The 20,094-nt window shown below is 45.2% G+C and overlaps 1 protein-coding gene and 1 non-coding gene across 3 annotated transcripts in view; both read right to left on the bottom strand.

Annotated features, from left to right (window-relative positions):
* Window positions 1-20,094, bottom strand: part of L3MBTL4 (L3MBTL histone methyl-lysine binding protein 4) — a 492,971-nt gene that overhangs the window by 233,201 nt on the left and 239,676 nt on the right. The gene's annotated exons all lie outside the window — the stretch shown is intronic.
* LOC111766193 (U6 spliceosomal RNA) lies at window positions 15,783-15,889 on the bottom strand. The gene has a single exon (XR_002798301.1). It is a non-coding gene; the product is annotated as a U6 spliceosomal RNA (small nuclear RNA).

Below are 20,094 nucleotides of genomic sequence, written 5' to 3'. Positions count from 1 at the left end.
TGTTCTGACGGCTCCACTAATAGGCCGTTTGGCATTTCTCTCCCTCTCCCTCCAGCCTCCCTATTCCCTGAGACACAGCTCTATTGGAATTAGGTCAATTAATACCTACAATGGCCTTAAAGTCTTCCAGTGAGAGGAAGAGTCACACATCTCTCATTTTATATCAAAAACTAGAAATGACTACACTAAGGGAGGAAGGCATGCTGAAAGCTGGGATAGGCTGAAAGCTAGGCCTCTTGTACCAAACAGTTAGCTTAGTTGTGAATGGAAAGGAAAAGCTCTTGAAGGGAATTAAAAGTGCTACTCCAGTGAGCACATGAATGATAAGAAAATGAAACAGCCTTGTTTTAGTTTACAAGGTTGCTGAAAGCAGATACCATAAAATGGGGGGGGTGGTTTAAACAATGAGGACTTATTAGCTTATAGTTGGAGGCTGAGAAAATATCCAAATCAAGTCATCATTGAGACAATACTTTTGCCTGAAGACCAGCTGCCAGAGATCCTTGGCTCTCTGCCACATGGCAAGGCACAGGGTGGTGTCTGCTGGTCTCTCCCTTCCCTTCCAGGTTTCGTCATTTCAGCTTTTTGCTTCCATGGCTTTTTTTCTCCCTGTGTATTCATTCCCTTTATAAAGGACTCCAGGAAGAGGATTAAGACCCTAAATGAGGTGGGAAAGACCTTAACTGAAGTAGCCTCATCAAAAGATCCTACTTACAATGGATCCACACCCATAGGAATGGATCAACATTAAGAACATGCTTTTTGGGGGGATGGACAGGTTCAAACCACCACAAGCCTTACTACTGATATGGGGAAAGTCCAAGTGATCCGAATAGAAAATCAAACCACTCACAACATTCCCTTAAGCCAAACTTAATCCAGAGCAAGGTCTTAACTCTCTTCAGTTCTGTGAAGGCTAACAGAGGTGAGGAAACTGGAGATGAAAAGTGTGAGCTAGCAGAGGTTGGTTCATGAGGTTTAAAGAAAGAAGCCGTCTTCATAACATAAAAGTGCAAGGCAAAGCAGCAAGTGCTGATGTAGAATCTGCAGCAAGTTATCCAGAAAATGTAGCTAAAATAACTGAAGAAGGGGGCTATACTGTACAACAGATTTTCAATATAGGAAAACAGCCTTTTATTGGAAGAAGATGCCATCCAGGAATTTCACAGCTAAGAGAAGCAGTCAATGCCCAGCTTCAAAGCTTCAAAGGACAAGCTGACGCTCTTATTAGGGGCTAATTCAGCTGGTGACTTTAAGTTGAAGTCAGTACTTGTTTACCATTCTAAGAACACTAGGGCCCTTAAGAATTTTGCTAAACCTATTTTGTCTGTGCTCCAGAAATGGAACAACAAAGACTGGAGGGCAGCACATCTGTTTACAACATGGTTTACTAAATATTTTAAGCCCACTCTTGAGACCTAATGCTCAGAAAAAGAAGATTCCTTTCAAAATATTCCTGTTCCTTGACCATTCACCTGGTCATCCAAGAGCTCAGATGGAGATGCACAATGAGAGTAATGATGGCTCCATGCATGCTAACAAATATCCACTCTGCAGCCAATGGAGCAAGGAGTCATTTCAACTTCAATTCTTATTATTTAAGAAACATATTTTTGTAAGGTAGAGTTGCCATAGATAGTTATTCCTCTTATGGATCTGGGAAAAGTTGATTGAAAACCTTCTGGAAAGGATTCACATTCTAGATGCAATTAAGAACATTCGTGATTCAATGGAGATGGTCAAAATATCAACATTCATAGGCATTTGGAAGAAGTTAATTCCAACTCTCATGGATGACTTTGAGGGGTTTAAGACTTCAGTGGAGGAAGTTAACTGCAGATGTGGTAGAAACAGCAAGAGAGACTGAATTAGAAATAGAGCCTGGAGATTTCAGGTTACAATCTCATGATAAAACTTGAATGGATGGGAGTTACTTCTTCTGGAGAAGCCAAGAAAGTGGTTTCTTGAGATGGAATCTACTCCTGGTGAAGATACTGTGAACACTGGTTAATGACAACAAAGGATTTAGAATAGCACATCAACTTAGTTGATGAAGCATTAAGTGGCAGGGTTTGAGAGGATTGACTCCAATCTTGAAAGAAGTTCTACTGAGGGTAAAATGCTATCAAACAGCAACACATGCTACAGAGAAAACTTTCACAAGAGGATGAGTCACTCAATGCAGCCAATTTCATGTTGTCTTATTTTAAGAAATTGCCAGTCACCCAACCTCTAGCAATCTTCACCCCAATCAGTGAACAGACATCAACATGAAAGCAAGATCTTCCACCAGTAAAAAGATTATGACTTGCTGAAGGACTGGATGATGATTAGCATTTTTTAGCAATTAAGTAGGTTTTAATTTATGTACATTGTTTTTTATATATAATGCTATTCATATTTAATGCACTATTGTGTAAACATAACTTTAATATGCACTGGAAACTTAAAAATTCATGTGACTCACTTTATGGCCATATCTGCTTTATTGTGGTGGTCTGGAGCTAAACCCACAATATTTCCTAGGTATGCCTGAACTATAACTAGAAAATGTCTAGAAACTCATGAAAAGGCTACAAATCCACACTTTCTGAACTAATGGAAGAGATATGGATGCAAAGATGTCTAATAATCTGAATTCCAGAGAGTGACGGGCTCTTTCTTAAGTGAACAGAGATCATCAGCTGCTTCCTCCATACCCAGGGCATTTACTGAGTTTGGAGGAGGGGAAGCAGGGAATCAAACCTGACATAGGTGGAAGGATTCTGTCGGGGAAAGAAGCAGTCAGTGGAGATTTAGCAGCTGCGTGGGCTGGCTAGACTGGGACCTGGAAGAACCCAGGTGCACTAGTCCTCTCCCGGGCGGCTTCTCCCACCTGCTGAGTGCATGGCAGCACAGGAGCCATGAGGAGAGCTGCCAAGCTCAGGTCCACCTGCAATCTCGTGGTACCGAGACCTGCTGAAAACATGCAGGGAAGTCCTTTCTCTCAACACATGTGAAACCAGAGATCAACCAAAACCAAGTAGATCTACAAGCTGAACTGATGTCTCTGCCTTGTGTCCTAAGGCTGCTGTAAGAAATTTCCACCGGTGGCTTTAAACAACAGAAGTTTATTCTCTCACAGCTCTGGAGACCAGAAGCCCAAAGTCAAGGTGCTGGTGGGGCCCCACTCCCTGTGCAGGCTCTGGGGAGGCTCCTTCCTTGCCTCCTCCAGTCTCCTGTAGTCCCAGGCACTCCTTGGCTTGGGGCTGCAGTGCTGGGGTTTCTGCCTCTGCCTTCACATGGCCTTGTCCTCTTCTCTGTCTTCTGCTCTTCCATCTCTATAAGGACACTTGTCATTTGATGCAGGGCCCAAGCAGATAATCCAGGATGATCTCCTCTAGAGATCCTTAAGTTGCCTACATTTGAAGGACTCTACTTCCAAATAAGGCCATATTCACAGGTTCCAGGAGTTAGGATGGGATATATTTTGGGGGCCACCCTGCAACCTTGTATGGAGACAGACAGCTGGGTACATGTGGTGCTGGCAGTGTGTGGAAGGTCTGTTCTGACTGCTTCCATTTTCAAGGTGAGATAGAAAGCAAGCATTATCAGCTGGGCGAGAGGATGGGGCAGGAGACCACGGTAATTTTAGGAGACAGGTAAAAGTGAAATAGAGATCAGGGAGGATGGGAGAGTAAGAGGATTAAGGAAATGCAGTATGATTCTGGGTCAGGTAACATCTGAGTTCTGTGGCTGGAAAGCGAAACAGATTTTTCTTTACAACCAGCAGATTGTGCGTTTTTCTCTAGCCATGTTTAGCTTCATAAGGCAGGTACAGGGGAGGCAGAGAGTTACATTTCACCAGGGCTGTGGTGTTGACAAGAAAGTAAAATGAACGGAAAGGCAAGGGAGTTGAAGGTTTATGCAAGGCTCTGATCATATCAATAGGTCATGGAATTCATGCTGTGGCACAAGAAAAAAGAAGAAAACAAGAAGGTGAGAAACAGTGAAAAAGTGGTGTGATCAATGGATTCAAGACTCTGAAGGGGTGGATAGAGATGGGGTATTTAAGGGAATGACTTAGAGAGAGAGAGTAGGGTGTAAGGAATTGCAATTATGAAAGGGTTTAATTATTGTTAACGACAGGGCCTAAGGTATGACCACAGAGGCAAATGGCTGAGGACCGGGAGAGGACAACCCAATCCAAAGAGCAACAATTCAGCGGCCTGACAAGCCAGGGTGTCTGCAGCTCTGGACGTGCGAAGGAACAGCCCTAAGAAAAAGGAGGAGCAGTGACGGGATCAGTGACCAGCGGCAGCTCGAATAACGAAGCCTGAAGGTGGCAACTAGGAAGACAAGTGGCTAATGGGGTTTGGGACGACATAAGAGCTGGAAGGTTTCAGGGAGGAAAAGGGAGAAGGTCTGGGAATAACAACGAGGAGCAAAGAGGGTGATTTTCTCGTCTCCTGATCCCACCGGGCCCCCTGGAAGACGTGAAGAAGCAGCAATCTCCGGAGGCAGGGCCAGGTCTGGTCTAGGGCAGAAAGTGAAGAGAATGTCCAGAAAGGACCTGAGGGGATTTCCTAATGAGAGACTGAATTCCAGGGCGCACGGGGCAGAGAGTCGCAGACTGGAAGGGGAGAGTCAAGAGGTGCACCGGGCATCTCAGCTTCTTGGACAAGATGACACAGACAGGGCCAAGGGCCTGGCCAGCCATTCCTGGTGGGATCAAGGGAGCAAGCAGTGGCAAGGCGGGGGGCTTGGGGCAGGGTGAGGAGTGGGTGCCTGGGTCTTCTTTCCGGCTTTTGTGGATGGAGGGGATGTAGACTGAGGACACCGAATCGTACAAGTATGAGGACCACTGTCCAGAACATGCTTGAAATAGTCTTCGATCACTAGTGATCAGTACTCTTTGATCACTCATTACACAGCTCCTTACTCCTGCCATGTGGCCAAAAAGCACACTAGAGAATTACAGTGACAAACAAAGCTTCCCAGCCGTGGCTAAAACAAAATTTGGCTGGAGCTTGCCGTGCTCGCTGCATATTCTGTGGGACTGAGGAGAAAGGACATATACCCCACTCAGTGTCCTCCGGTTAAGCTTTCCAAATGCATGAAATGAGACAAAAAAAGATTTGAGCCTGTTTAAATCCTTCTCCAATGGTAAAGCAAAGTCAAAGAAATTCTGCAGTTTTAACTTTTGAGGATTTTAGGCACCAGTGAACATTAAATTCCCAATACATAGTGATCTGCCTCATGCTTAATTGAATTTCAGCAACACACCTGCCCATCTTGCCATGAAACAAGTAAATATCCCATAATGCCAGTAAGTAAAGTGACTCAGAGAGGGACTCTGAATGAGCCCACTCTCCACGGGGGGTGGGTGACGGCCCCGGCGGCCTAGCCTGCTCTGAGAACAAGCCCGAATGCCACATTTGGAATGAATGGCCTACGCAGGTTGCTAAATAATACCAGAATAGTCATCGCTGCCATTTCCTTAAAAATAATTTTTTTCAGTAAAGCAGCAACTGAAGCATCACAATTATGACCAATTTACAAGTAAGCACCGCGGGAAGTGGCCTACTTAATTACAGCCCGTGTGTTGTGCAGCCTAAGCGACGCTTTAACTCCAGTGACTCCAGCATCACCAGAACCTGCAGCAGAAGCTCCTGGTCATCTGAATTATGGCTCTGAACCCTGAACCATAAGTCAGAGTCAGGAAGAGGGCAAACGATGGGGAAGGAAAGCAGACACCCAAGCACCCTCTCCTGCCTGGGGGTGCAGACAAGAACCAGGCAGTGGAAATGCAGTGGGACCAGCGGGATTAGGAATGCCTGGCTGCCCCCCAACAAGCCGGCCTGGGGGGAGCCCTCAGCTCCGCTGCAGGAGGGCCAAGAGGACACGCAGTCCAGGCCGCCTGGAAGGAACACCTGGGTCTGTTCGAAACAGATGAGATCCAAGCCCTGCCTGCTGCTCCCCGCGTAAATTACCACAGTCATTAGAAACTTGCCTCCTTCAGCAGGCCGGGACCTCGGGGCTGACAGTGCCTGAGCCCGGAGGTCCCAGCCTGCAGAAGGAGGCAAGTTTCTAACGACTGTGGTAATTTCCACACAGCGCCAGGCGCAGAGAACGTGCTTCATAAGGAGGATCGCTGGAGATGCTATTACCATGCAAAGATGGGGGAAAAAAGAAATCTTCCGAGTGACATTAGATTGGGAACAGTACGATTCTCTAAGAGGCCACAGTGGAAGAGCTGGCCCGTCTGGTTCCAGCCTGAAAAGCCAACTCAAACGAACCGAGCTAGGAGAGCCCGCGTCTTCTGGGGAATCTCAGGCGGCAGGCAGATCCAGCCCTGCCTCGGAGCTGCCCGCCCCCTGGGAGCTGTCTGTGCAGGCCCCCACTGCACCCGTGAGCTCCAGAAACAGGGCAGTGGACTGCTTCTCTCACATCGTACTTGACTGCTTGCTTCTGTGACTACTCAGGAAAATTAAGAGCCAACTGATTACTTAGGACTTTCTGTTCAGTTTTCGAGTCATGTGTGGCACAGGTTCCATTTGGGACAGATAATCTGGGATGAGTCAATCTCTCCCAAGCTTCAGACTGTCTAAGGAACATACTCGTAGAAGAATGTAAACAGCAAATTCAGAAAAATTCTGCCCCCAAATCTTTGCAGTTGAAAAATAGTAGAAATTCATCTCTATTATACATAGACACATTATTTTAAAGTGAAAATGTTTTGTTGCTGAGGGGAAAACACAAAATTCCATGCAAGTGCTGCCCCTGCTGAGTTTAATTTCTGCAGACGCCTGTTGCTTCTCTGGTTGGCTTGATTAGCCATTCCATAATGCTTGGTTTTCCTGTACTAGAGGAACAAAATGGACTGTTCAAGAACTCTTTGCAAACTGACCCACAGCTGATGGAATATGACCTGGAGGACACCTGATCAGCAGATGAGAAGCTGTAGCAGTGTGCTGCCACACCGTCTCACTCACCACAGACAACCATCTCAGTGCTCTTATCAACACCCCTCTGCTACTTCTCCCTCACTCAGTTCTGACTTCCCGTCACCCTAGCTAGCCCGTTTCTCTCACACCACCATCTCCTCAGGAACTTGCTACAGTGCCCAGCACAAAGACAGACAGACAGACATCTACTCTCTGATGACTCCAGTGGTCCAATTCTGAACCCAAAGCATGTTCACTAGAAGAGTCATATCATTTATGAAAATGCTTTCCTCCTATGGAGCAAAGCAAAGCAAATAAAAAAGAGAATGCCTGGTATTATCCTTCTGAGTTCAAAGCCTTTTTTATATTCCCCCCACCCCGTGGCTTTTTGTATACTGTCTGCTCCATGTCCTTTCGCTGTGCGTTCTTCTGTGTCTGTATTTATTTAGTTCCCCTCCCCCTTGCAGCTTGCTGCATACTGTCTGCTCTGTGTCCATTCACTGTACATTCTTCTGTTTGTATTTATTTCCCCTCCCCCTTCCAGCTTGCTGCATACTGTCTGCTCTGTATCCATTCGCTGTGCATTCTTCTGTTTGTATTTATTTATTTTATTACCCCTCCCCCCTTGTAGCTTGCTTGCTGTCTGCTCTCTGTGTCCATTTGCTGCGCGCTCTTCTGGGTTTTTGCTTGTCTCCCTTTTTTGTTGTTGTTGCGCCACCTTGCTGAGTCAGCTCTCCACGGCGCTTGCATGCCGGGCGGCGCTCTGCAGCGTCTGCGGACCAGGCAGTGCTCCACAGTGCTTGCAGGCTGGGCAGCTCTCCACAGCGTGCAGGTGAGCCTGTCTTCACAAGGAGGCCCTGGGACTCGAACCCAGGGCCTCCCATATGGGTCTCCCATATAGACAGGAGCCCAACTGACTGAGCCACAGCCACTTCCCAAGTCCAAAGCCTTTTAAGTATGAAATCGCGCTCAGCTTCTGGGGGTGAAAAATGCTCAAGGAGGACCTGAGAGACTCCAGGGCACAGCCTGAATTTCCTGGGCGCCCACCTCTCTTGGGAGTAAGCTCAATGGTGCCCCAGATGGCACAGAGAAATGGCTCTGACTTCAGACCTCCATCCTGAAGATTGAGAGACTGACAGAGAAAATTGCTGACTATGGGGCTGAGAGAGACTGCAGGGACTGAAATATATTTTATCTGAGCAGTCAGTCGCCTTCCTTTGGGGGATCCAGATCTTTACACCTACACTGAGCCCAGCTTCACCTCATTCCAAACACAACTGGGACTAGCTGGCCAGAGCACCCCAAATCTTGGCCACATGGTTGGTTGGTCTAGGGATTGGCTCTGGGCCCCATCAGATGCTCCCCATGGTCCTTCTACCAGAGCCTCCTATGCCAGGGCCACTGTGTTGCAGCCACATAAGATGCAGTACACATCTAAATGGAGAAAACACATTTTCAAGAGGAAAGGAGAGCTGGGAGGCAGACACAGGGAATGAGCCGGAGGTAGACACAGGAGAGATACCCAGAAAGGGAGCTGACTCTGGAGGGAAAGGGAAGAAAGAAATGACAGCACAAAAGAGCAAGGAAGCAGGAGAAAGACCTGACAATGTTGTTGGAGGCCCTGGATTCAGTGATGCTTGCAGCCAAGGCTACACTAGACCTGCCTTTTACATGAGGCAACAAATCCCTTTTTTTTCACTTATGCTAGGTTAGTCTTGAATTTCCCTTAGTTGCAACAGAAGAGGCTGGACAAAGAATTATTCCTTGAGCAATCCATTCCACGTCTAAGTTCTATCCAGAAGGCAAGCCAAGCAGGTCCCTGCCTGAGCAGCTTACAGGCAGAACAGCTGTGACAGTGATGATGGGTCCCCAATGCCCTCCCGCTGGAGCCCTCCTGACTGCGGCAACCAGGCCTCATCAGGCCTGGCCCCAGGCACGGCCTTGACTCCTCTGGCCACTGCTTTCCAGTGCAGCCTTCGCCAGCACAGCTGCAGACGCTCATTCAGCTCATCCTGGCACCCTGGACCTTCACGGGTATGGACGTGTTAGCTCTCGCCGCCACCTTCGGTGACCCGCTGGCTGGTGTGCAGGAGCGCTGAAGCAGGCATGACCGGGCACAGGTGGGTCAGGAGGTCCAGGCCACAGTGCCTCCTTCAGGTCCCCCCTCCTCCACCCTCAGGCCTCTCACTTCTGCCTTGCTTTTATCCCCTCTCTCTTCCTTTATGCCTCTGTTTTGGTTCGAGCTAATCTCATATTGCTGTCCTCGTTCTTTGGTCCCTTCATGAGGGTATTTTCTTGCTGATGAAAAATCATATTATTCTAAGCAGAGACATTTTCAATGGAAATGGGAAGAACGCAAGTTGAAAACAACCTAATCCCTGCCCCAGCTCACCTCGATTGCCACTATTCGCACCAGACATTCATAAAGCAGTGAAGTTTAGCTCCATTTGGCTGTTTTATTTCCTCAGATGCTAATCTGATTTATTCCCTGTTTACAATAAGATTTTGATGTTCATCAAGGAAAGATAAAATACTACTTCAAAAACCCAGAAATTCTGCTCTATTCTCAAATGACTTCGCTTATTCTAACATTTATGGAGAGTTCACGTCTAATAGTCTTCCATCTTAATTTTTGCATCTGTGATACTCTGAACACAGGCTGTAGAAAAATAAATGAAAATAAAAAACAACCATGGGTCTAAAAATGGTAGTTTCTACTGAATTTTTTTCTTGCAAATTCTTTGATCTGTTTCTCCCTTTCAGTTCACTTATTTCAAGCTCCTGCAAAATCAATCTCTCTCTAAAAAGCCTAAATTCTTCTACAAATCAGTCAAATATTGAAAAGTAGTGAGCATGCTGTGTAAGAAGTGTTCTATGAAGGTCTCTCAGCCTTTTCATAATGGACACCACACCCCTGTCTAACTGAGCAAAAATTTAAATTTTGACAATGAGAGTTAGGCTCATCACATGGAAAAATGAAGAATAACTTTTAAATTACTGAGCTGCAGACATATTCTCTTAGTCTGATGAGGCAGTTTCTACTTATTATGATGGTCAAAATCCCAAAAGTATATTTTAGGGTAGGAATAGAAAGGTCAATTTAAATATTTAGACATTTCTTGAGCTTAAAAATGAATCACTGAGTAATTATCAATTGTAGCTAGTGTTTAACTGCTTTTCCTCCTCTCATCCAAATTATATTTTTGATTCCCAAAGGGGAAAAATCTGTCCAGCCTTTTACGTTTGTGATATTCATAGAACTGTTAAAGAATCAGCAGGCACCTGAACGCAGACACCAGTGTACAGAGAAGACAAGGGATAAAGCACAGATGATCCCACTTCCAACAAAGCATCGGCCTCCTGCAGGTAGCTCAGAGCTTCTTAAAGTGGGAGTGTGCTGCACTGGCCACCCCACCCCCACCCCCCCCCCCACCCCCCCCCCCGCCACCAGACACCCTGGAGCTGCACCATCCAGTATGGCAGTTGCTGCCACATGAGGCCATTCCAATATAAATTAATTAAACAGTCACGTCCTTAGAGGTCCGTGCTGCAGGTTTGCTGAAGGCAGCAGTGAAGCACTGTAGTGTAACTGTTTTTTTTTCATTCAGGGACTTTAAGTGCAAAGGAGAAACAATCGGTGTGGAGCACAGTGAATGAGGAGATGTGATATTTTGCTTATCATAGGATATATCAAATTGGGGTTTTGAGTTTTCTGCTCATTAACACATGCCAACACACCGGGGAGAAAGGCTGGGTTCTTGTCGGCAAAGCTGTAGGAAGAGCTCACCCAGCTGGCTGGGTAGCAGGGAGGTGGACTTGGGTTCCTGGATGGAGAGGATCACTCCAAGTGAAGTAGGCCACCCTCAAAAGCATCTGGACCCTCATGCTGCCGGCTGTTCTTGATATTAAAGTTACATTTATTTTAAGAGGAGGTCATCATTACCAGAAAATCACTAGCAACCATTACTGTTCAGCATTCCAGCCATTTACTCTCCATTATGCATCCATTACTGCTGCATGGCCTGAATGTTTGTCATGAGTTATTAGTGTAATGGCCTCAGAATGGGCGATGGTTCTATGACATGGCTGTAATTCCACTGTGATTCACTATGTCAATATTCCAAGGGAGAAAGCATCTGATATGATGAAATAATTCAAACATTATATAATTCTTAGCCATAGTTACCTTAAGCACATTGTTTATCAAAAGTATATTTGTAAACAGAAGCACCAATGAATTCAATTTTCTATGTGGTGTTATAAATAGCTACATTTGTAGCTATTTACATCAAAGGAATATGTAGCAAGCATCTAGTTAATATCAAGGGCTAATGTACATTTGTTTTACATAAATAACTAATCCTTAATAGATAATAACTCACTGTCAGAAACAACCTATCAGTGCATTTTAATCTACAATTCAACATGCATTCATTCATTCAGCAAATATTAACCAAGCAGAAGCACCCTGGAAATGCCAGGTACTATTTTGTAGGCACTGGGGATATCAAGAGAGTACTTGGGCAATCCAGAGAGAAAAAGTGCTTCTCTCAATAGCTTATACTCTAGTGGTAAAACAAGCTATAAGGAAAACAAAACAAAATAAATATGTTATCTAATAACAGAGAGTCATAAGTCCTATGATGAAAATTAAATTTATGTTAGGGGATGGTCAATTGCTTTAGATAGAAGCAGGGGTAATTCTATTGCTGCAAGTAGGAACTTAGCATGTATATGTTCACACATGGGAAGAAAAGAAGATTTGGCCATGGGAAGATGAGTTCACTTTGTGTTTCTTCTATTTTCTTAATGAATGAAAATCAAGGTCATCAGAGGAGAAGTGTGTGAGGAGAGAGGATTATGAAATTGCCTTCTTGGGAACTTGAACTGTTAGGGAAACTGAGTAGGATTACAAGAATGGGCTTATGATTCACTTGGACATTTGTGCAGATAAATTTAAAGTCAGACCTCTCTAAATAGCCTTTGTTTTTCTTTGGTCACAAAATTAAACTTGGGTTCACTCAGAAATTGTAAATAGGCAACTATTTGAGAATGGGCAATAAAAATATACAATTCCCAATGTAGGTACCAGGTATGAGGAAACTGTGGTAGCCCAGAGCTCAAGAAACTCAGGATATGTTATCCAGAGTTAAAATCAATGGGGTAGGGAAGCAGATGTGGCTCAACCAGTTGGGTGCCCACATACTGTATGAGAGGTCCCGGGTTCAATTACCGGTGCCTCCTGGAGAAGGCAAGCAAACAATGAGCAGACAGACAAGGGAAGCATCTGAGGCAGGGGAGGATAAAGAAAAATAAAGCAAATAAATAAATCTTTTAAAAAAATCAGTGGGATATGGCAGGTTTTAAGAATGGGTCCCAGGTTTCTGGTTTCAGCAATGTGGTGGATAAAGCTGTCATTTATTACGCTGAGGATACCTAGGGTATGTGCTACATACTGAGCGGCCTGGGAAGCAAACAAAAGATGTCAAGTAACAGTTACACATATGGCTCAGGAGCTCCCTGGGGAGAGGTCATGGCAATAGATACAAGTATGAAACTTTTCAGCAAATATTCGGTACTGGAAAGCCAAAGGAATGGAAGAGCTCACTTGCAGAGAGAATAGAGCAATGGTTCTCAAGACAGACAGTGTATAAAAGCACCTGGGGGGCATCACAAACTACCGATGCCTGCTGGGTAATGTAAATATGCAGTCAGGCTTAAGAGCCACCGGCTGGAGAGAAAGAACAAAAGGTCCAAGTCTAAAGTCTTGAGCAATGTCAATATTCAGAGGTCAAGAAGAGAAGGCAATAAGGAAGTCTCAAAAGGAGCAGGGAGGTAGAGGAAGAACAGGGGAATCTACTTGCATAGAAACTACAGTATAATGACAGCCCAGGAAGCCCAGATCGAGGTGGCTGGCTCCTCTGTGGGGTCGCCGTAGGGCTCCGAAGATGGGAGTGTGAGCCTCTCAGCCACCTGACGGAAAGCTTCCCATTGGAAACCAAATCAGGGAGTATAGATTTCAAGGAGTATATTAGTAGATTTCGTTTTCTTGCAAGTGTGTAGTTGGGAGGGCTCCCCAGAAAACTACGCAGTCACCTATGCTAACATTAGAGCCAAAAGCTGCCACCGGCACCAGCCTGCCCGTGGAGGGTACTGAGGCCAGGACACACCCACCAGCTCCTTAACCTGTGCGGAGAAAGGTCCCGGAAACCAGGGCAGAGGCCACCCTGACCACCCTTCCCTAGCAGCAAGCAAGTCCTCACACGTCAGTGCGCACACAAACCAGAGAGAGGGGTCTTGTTAAAACGCAGGTTCTGGTTCGGCAGGTTTGGGACGGGCCCCGAGATGCTGCGTTTCAAGCAAGCTCCCAAGTGAGGCTCGGGCTGCCAAGCCCTTGAAAGGAAAGGCTCTAGAAAACCTTCACCTGTCCCGCCCGGTGAGATGCCCCGGGATGAAGGCCTGGGATGAAGAGGGGCTGCCCCGCGGCTGCCCTGCTCCCTCGGCGTAGGGCTGTGAGCACCCTCCGCCGTGCCCGCCTCTCTCGTCACCGCCTGCCACCCGCCCGCCGGCACTTCTGGACCCCGTTCTCAGTTCGACTTTTATTCCCCCTCCCTGGTTTGGGTCCACCACTGTGATCTACGAATCCACCCTCGGGGTTTGGAGGGTCCTGGGCTGGGGAAGACGGCTGTCGTGCGCGCAGCTCGGACTCACTGTGCCCACAGCCCAGTGCTGGCGCGGCCACCAAAACACGCACTTCCCCGGGGGGGTACCTGTGGTTAGAGGCGCTGGCAATAAGCCTCTCAGAAGTCAAAGTAGGAAAAGAAATGGCTGCAGCAACTGCTTGAGCGGCAGACCCCGGCCCTGCCTGCCACGCGGAGCCCTGAGGACACCCTCCCCTGCTCACAGTTGAGCTGGGGGCAGCAGTCACCAGGGGGGAGTGGGGAGCCCTGGATTGCTCTGCTACCCGCATCCACAGCGGCGTAACAATAACTGCTTTTTTAGGCCACCTGCACAGGGCATTTTCCATTAATATATATACAAAATGCGTGTATATATGTATACATATGTATATACATACATGAATACATGTGACACATATTAAAACAAATCACATCTGAAGTCTCCTTTGTCTCCACATGATAGTAAATAAAGGCATTTGGTGTTTGGAAATGCAAATGGAACAAGGCATGTCACATACATTTTCGAAGCGGAGAAAACTCTTCTTGAGCAGCCATCTGCCCCTCAGCATCTCTGTGCACATTTCTCACTGCACTGGCAGTGAACTTGTAGAGCACTTGCTGGTTTGTGCCATCCACTCTTAGCTTTGGCTGTGATTCTCCGGGTGCCAGGTCTTATCCTCGCCCACGGGGGCCACGGCTCCTGGATGGTGCTGTCCACTGCAGGGGCCCAGCAGACGAGAGTCGGTGGTTACAGAGCTGGCCTCATTTCTTCTCCCTCTTCCTACGAAATCTCTTAACTTTATCTAAACCTACTGTGGTAAGCAGAATAAGAGGCCCCCCAAGATGTCCACGTTCTAACCCCGGGAACCTATGAATATGTTATTTTCGGTGGCAAAGGGGATTTTGCAGAGGTGACAGAAGCTCTCGAGGTGGCAGATGCATCTGGATCACAAGGGTCATAATGGGAAAGATCAGGAGAGTCAGAGAGGTCAGAAGAGGCTGTGCTGCCGGCTTTGAAGACGGAGGGAGGAGCCACGAGTCCAGGGATGTGGGCAGCCTCTCGAAGTCGGAAAGGCCAGGAAGCGATGTTCTCCTACAGCCTCCAGGAGGAAGCAGCCCCGTGGACGCCTCATTTAACCCAGTGAGACCCATTTTGGACTTCTGACCTCCAAAACTTTAAGATAATACATTTCTGTTGTTTTAAGCCATGAAGTTTGTAGTAATTTGCTAGAGTAGTGATAGGAAGATAATACAACTACACTTTGGAAATAAAGGAATCTGGCATCTGAATTTAGTCATTCTCTCCTCAGAGGAAGACCTCCTTTCCCCGAGTCCAACACCCTTTCTTATATCACAAGATATGACATAGATTTTGGAAGAAGGGTAAAAATGTGCCCACCATTTTGCCAAGTCACTCTGTTCTAGGGTGTTTTGTTCACTTATTTATTTTTGATAGATATTCTTCGCGTGCTAAAAATAGAGAGCCTATAAAGCAGGATGTGAGAAAAAGAGATGATGTTCAGCATAATTAGCTATGTATCAGTATTAGTAAGGGCATTTGGAATGTCAAAACTGCAGCTGGTCAGAAATGGTACACTTCTGTTCAGAAAAACAGCAGAGGATTTGTCAGGCTCCTCCAAAGCTCAGAAAAATCCAACCAACCCTCTTATTTGCTCTGAAGGAACACAATGAGTCCAGATCACCTGTCCTGGTTGACCGTCGGGGGGGAGCATCTTTACCACAGCAGGTCAGGCATCTCATACTTTTTGAGTAAATATAAAGCTATGAAGAAAGTGGCAAGAGCATTGAGAAAGGAGAGTGTTTTATTACCTCAAAACTGTTCACCTAAAACGTGGTCCTTGCACACAGGTCCATGAACGCCTGCCACACAACTTTAATCCATGATGTATGCACACATGGGAGCCTTTTGCAGCAGAGGGACCCACAGCATTCCCCAGACTCCTAAAGCAACGCATGGGGGCTGAGAACAACTAGTGCGACCACAGCATCATCTTTTATTTAAGAAGTCCCTACACAAACAGTGCTCTGCATAGAAAACTGTGAAATGTGCTGTTCCCATTCTATCCAGCTCATGACTAAGCTGAGGCGTCTAGCCAAACAATCCCATGTCAGGATCTCATTAGATCTTGCAGTTCAGGGAGGGTTGAGATGGGAGCGGGACGAGGTTATCTTCACGAATTTGCGTGTCATCCTTGCGCAGGGGCCATGCTAGTCTTCTCGGTATCGTTCCAATTTTAGTACATGTGCTGCCAAAGCAAGCACTAGGGACGAGGTTATCTAAGGAGGCTGGCAGTACGCCAGCAGTGGGCTCCCCGATTCTTCACAGAGACAAGTCCTCGGTGCCAGGTTCTTGGGCATATATTGTTCTGGATATACATACTGTCTTGGAAAAAAATGTGAAAAATAAGTCTCTACTTGCAGTTACTGGAGAATACAAATCTAGTGGCAGATAAGTCTGTTATGTTTGAGAAAGATTATACATCATTCAGGGGCTTGGCTACATCACATTGAAAACCAAATGAAATGAAAGGTCATCAATTCATACTTGAAAAAAATTCATTTAAGTTGAGAACCTAGATTAAAAATGACACATACGGAAGCAGACTTGGCCCAGTGGTTAGGGCATCCATCTACCACATGGGAGGTCCACGGTTCAAACCCCGTGCCTCCTTGACCCATGTGGAGCTGGCCCGTGCGCAGTGCTGATGGGCGCAAGGAGTGCCGTGCCACGCAGGGGTGTCCCCTGCATAGGGGAACCCCACATGCAAGGAGTGCACCCTGCAAGGAGAGCTGCAGAGTGCGAAAGAAAGCACAGCCTGCCCAAGAATGGCGCCGCACACACAGAAAGCTGACACAACAAGATGACGAGAACAAAAAGAAACAGGATTCCTGGTGCCGCTGATAAGGATAGAAGTGGTCACAGAAAGAACACACAGTGAATGGACACAGAGCAGACAACTGGGGGTGGGGGGATGGTGGAGAGAAATAAATAAAAATAATAAATCTTTTTAAAAAAATGATGCATAGTTATGATTTGGTTCAAATATCAAATATTAGAAAAAAATAAGTCCAGGATACAAAACTATTTATAATAAAGGTAACAATTTATTAAGCTCGCCTTATAATGTAATCAGCATTGGCTATGCCTTAAGAAAGGGGTTGGAAAACTTCAGCCCATGGGCCTAACAGGACCCCACCTCCTATTTCTGTTCGGCCCACAAGCTAAAAATGACCTTTACACTTTTAACTGTTCCAAAGTAATCCAAAGAAGAATATTTCATGACATGAAAATGATGCAAAATTCAAATCTTGGTGTCCGTAAATAAAGTTTTACTGGAACAGAGCCACACTCATTCATTTACATATTGTTTAAGGCTGCTTTTGTGCTGAATGCAGAGCTATGAAGCTGTGGCACAGAGTGTGAGGCTCCTTACTGGGGAAGGTGATGACAGCTGGGCTGAGGGCTCTGGGCCCCTGGTTCTCTGCCACCTTTACCATTATTTGCTGTGTGGCCTTGAGCAAGCTACTTGACCTCTCTGTGACTGTTTCCTCACCTAGATCTACTCACAAGGCTTCTGCGAGGATTACAGAGGGACTACCTGTGAAGCGTGCCAATGGCAACAGGTGATCCTGCCTGCTGTCTGTGAGGCTGCTGTTTCATCTTTGCACCAGTGTGCTAGAGGACATGCCTAGTCAACTTTCCTGGGAATCGTGGCTGACACTCAGGTATAGTTTCACCGACTCTAAAAATGATCTTTTCCTTAATTGATCCTACTACTTTTGAAAAGTGCTCCAATCTCCCTCCCAAATGAAAGCAGCCATCAATCACTATGGCACTGTAATGGCCGTTAATTAGAAGTTTAGCTCAAAGGACCGTCCCCATTTAACGCTGATATCTTGCTCGATCCTCATATTTCAAAACTGTGTCTCAAACTTGCATCCCAGGTAGAAACTTTGGCAAGTGAGTCAATCTATTCCAGATTCTGCTCCCATTTGACAGATAATTAAATGTGAACTCACAGGGGTCAAGTAGCTTTCTCAAAGCACAGGTAACCCTCAATTAAAGTGAATGTTTACTGGCTTATATTTGGACTTTGGCTTTATACTAATCCATCTGCAGGTTTTTTCCAAACAAAAGCTTTTGAACTTATTGGTCTGACCTGAAATTTAAATGGTTTCTAGCTGTATAAGTAGACAATTTACCATGAATTTTTCTCTTGATCATGGTGCTTGTTAACATTTAGAAATGCCACAAATACATGCCATTAATACATTACATATGAAAGGACTGGCCAAAGCAACTCAACGTATTAATGATTCAGTAGAACTTCCAAAAAGCTTCCATTTGGAATTCATCTATAATTCACGTCACAGCTTATCTACAGTCCCCGAAGAGCAAATATTTATCAAATATTACTCTGTTTAAAGTTCTCCCTTTACATTTATTTGCACAATATTACAATTTTTTCCCAAATAAAGACTAAACTTCCTATGAGAATCCATCAGTCTATTGTAATTTAACGTACAGTTCACGATAAGGTGACACTAATGGCTTTCCAATATAACAGAGTTCCCTGTGCAACCAAAGGAAAGAATAATGATTAACCACAATAGTTGGCTATAAATTGAACAAGATACACACTGAATACATCATAAATATTTATTAGAGAGTAATCATAATGATTATTAAACCTAGTAATCCACAGAAGGGGGAAAAAGCATCTTAAAACCCTGCCATGGAAAGAAAAACTTTACAACTCACCTACAAATGAACCATACATGGCCAAGTTAATAATTTCAGAAAATCTGTCTGACTAGAACAGGCAGACATATGAGAGCAAAAGTACAAAATATTTTGAAATCAGGCCACCCACCGGCCCCCTCGCCAACTCCTCCCCCCATGCTAATAATTTATGGTCCCTAATTCCAATGGCCTATCACAGCTACAGGGTAATTGCTAAAATGCAGAGAGCATTGGCTTTGGAGTTAGAAAGATCTACGGAAGAACCCAGCTCTCTACTCCTAATTGTGTAACCCTGCTCAAATTACTAAATTCTCCATGCCTGCTGTAAACAGAAACAACACCTAACTAGAAGAGTTATGAAGATAAAGATGTGATACATGACGCCCCTGACTAAAAGTCTGAAACAAAGCGCACGTTCCATAGCTGAGGCTTCTTCCTCTGCTATATTCACTTCTAATACTTCTGACACTTAAACACTGCATCCACTCCTGTGGTCCCTCAGCAAGTTTCTTTCCACCCTTGTCTACGCCAGGATCTCGTTAGTGGTCACAGATATAACTTAACCCAGATTCAGTGGATCTAAAGTACACAGTGCCCTCTAGGATAGCTAAAACTTTAAAAAGATAATAACAAGTGTTGATGAGGATATGGAGAAATTGGAACACTCACACACTGCCTGTGGGAATGTAAAATGGTACAAAAGCTTTGGAAAACAGTTTGGCAGTTCCTCCAGAGGTCAAACAAAGAGTCACTATATGACCTGTTAATTCTACTCCTAAATACACACCTAAGAGAAATGAAAACTTGCACGCAATGGTTTATAGCAGCAGTATTCACAATAGCTAAAACTTAGAAACAACCCAAGTGCCCATCAATGTATAAATGAATAAACAAAATGTAGTATATACATTCAATGGACTATTATTTGGAAATTAAAAGGAATGAAGTTCTGATACATGCTGCAACGTGAATGAACTTTGAAAACATTATGCTAAATGAAAGAAGCCAGAAACAACAGGTCAAGTATTTTATAACTCCATTTCTATGAAATATCCAGAATAGACAAATCTAGAGAGAAGGAAAGTAATTTATTGATTACCAAAAACTGTGGGGGTTGGGCATGGGGAAGGGAGAGTGGCTGCTAATGGGTATGAGGTTTCATTTTAGGGGTGGTGAAAATGTTCTAATGTGATGGTTGCACAACTCTGTGAATATACTTAAAACCACTTAATTTTATACTATGTGAATTACATCTCGAAAAGCTGTTATTAAAAAAAAAAACAAAAAACAAATAAAGCACATAAGGCAACTGCACATTTGGGAAGTGGCAGGAGGGAATAAACTCAGCCTTCACTGGATCTGCTGGGCTCCGCAGGGGATGCCAGCCACGACCACACACAAAGCTCCACAAAGGGCAGGGTGCTTGGGCTCAGGCACAAAAGATGCCCTCATCTGCTAAACGGGTGAAGTGCCTAACTCACACAGTTGCTGTGAGGGTAAATAAACCATATAAGCCCTTAGCATCCGACAAAGACAAAGTGTTATTGCGTCGTCATCAATATCGTTGTTGCAATAGGCAGACTCTGCTCTCACAGGCAAGAGCAATGTGCAGCGCAGTCTTGCTCGCTCACATTAAGTTGCCCTGTGGGAATTCCAATCAAACTCCCTGCATTTTCAGCAAGGAATGCAGTCTTCTTCCTTGGACATCTACCATGGACAATTA

The sequence above is a fragment of the Dasypus novemcinctus genome, chromosome 16, assembly GCF_030445035.2.
Source record: "Dasypus novemcinctus isolate mDasNov1 chromosome 16, mDasNov1.1.hap2, whole genome shotgun sequence".
Taxonomy (NCBI): domain Eukaryota; kingdom Metazoa; phylum Chordata; class Mammalia; order Cingulata; family Dasypodidae; genus Dasypus; species Dasypus novemcinctus.
This window is presented reverse-complemented; position numbering and strand designations above follow the sequence as displayed.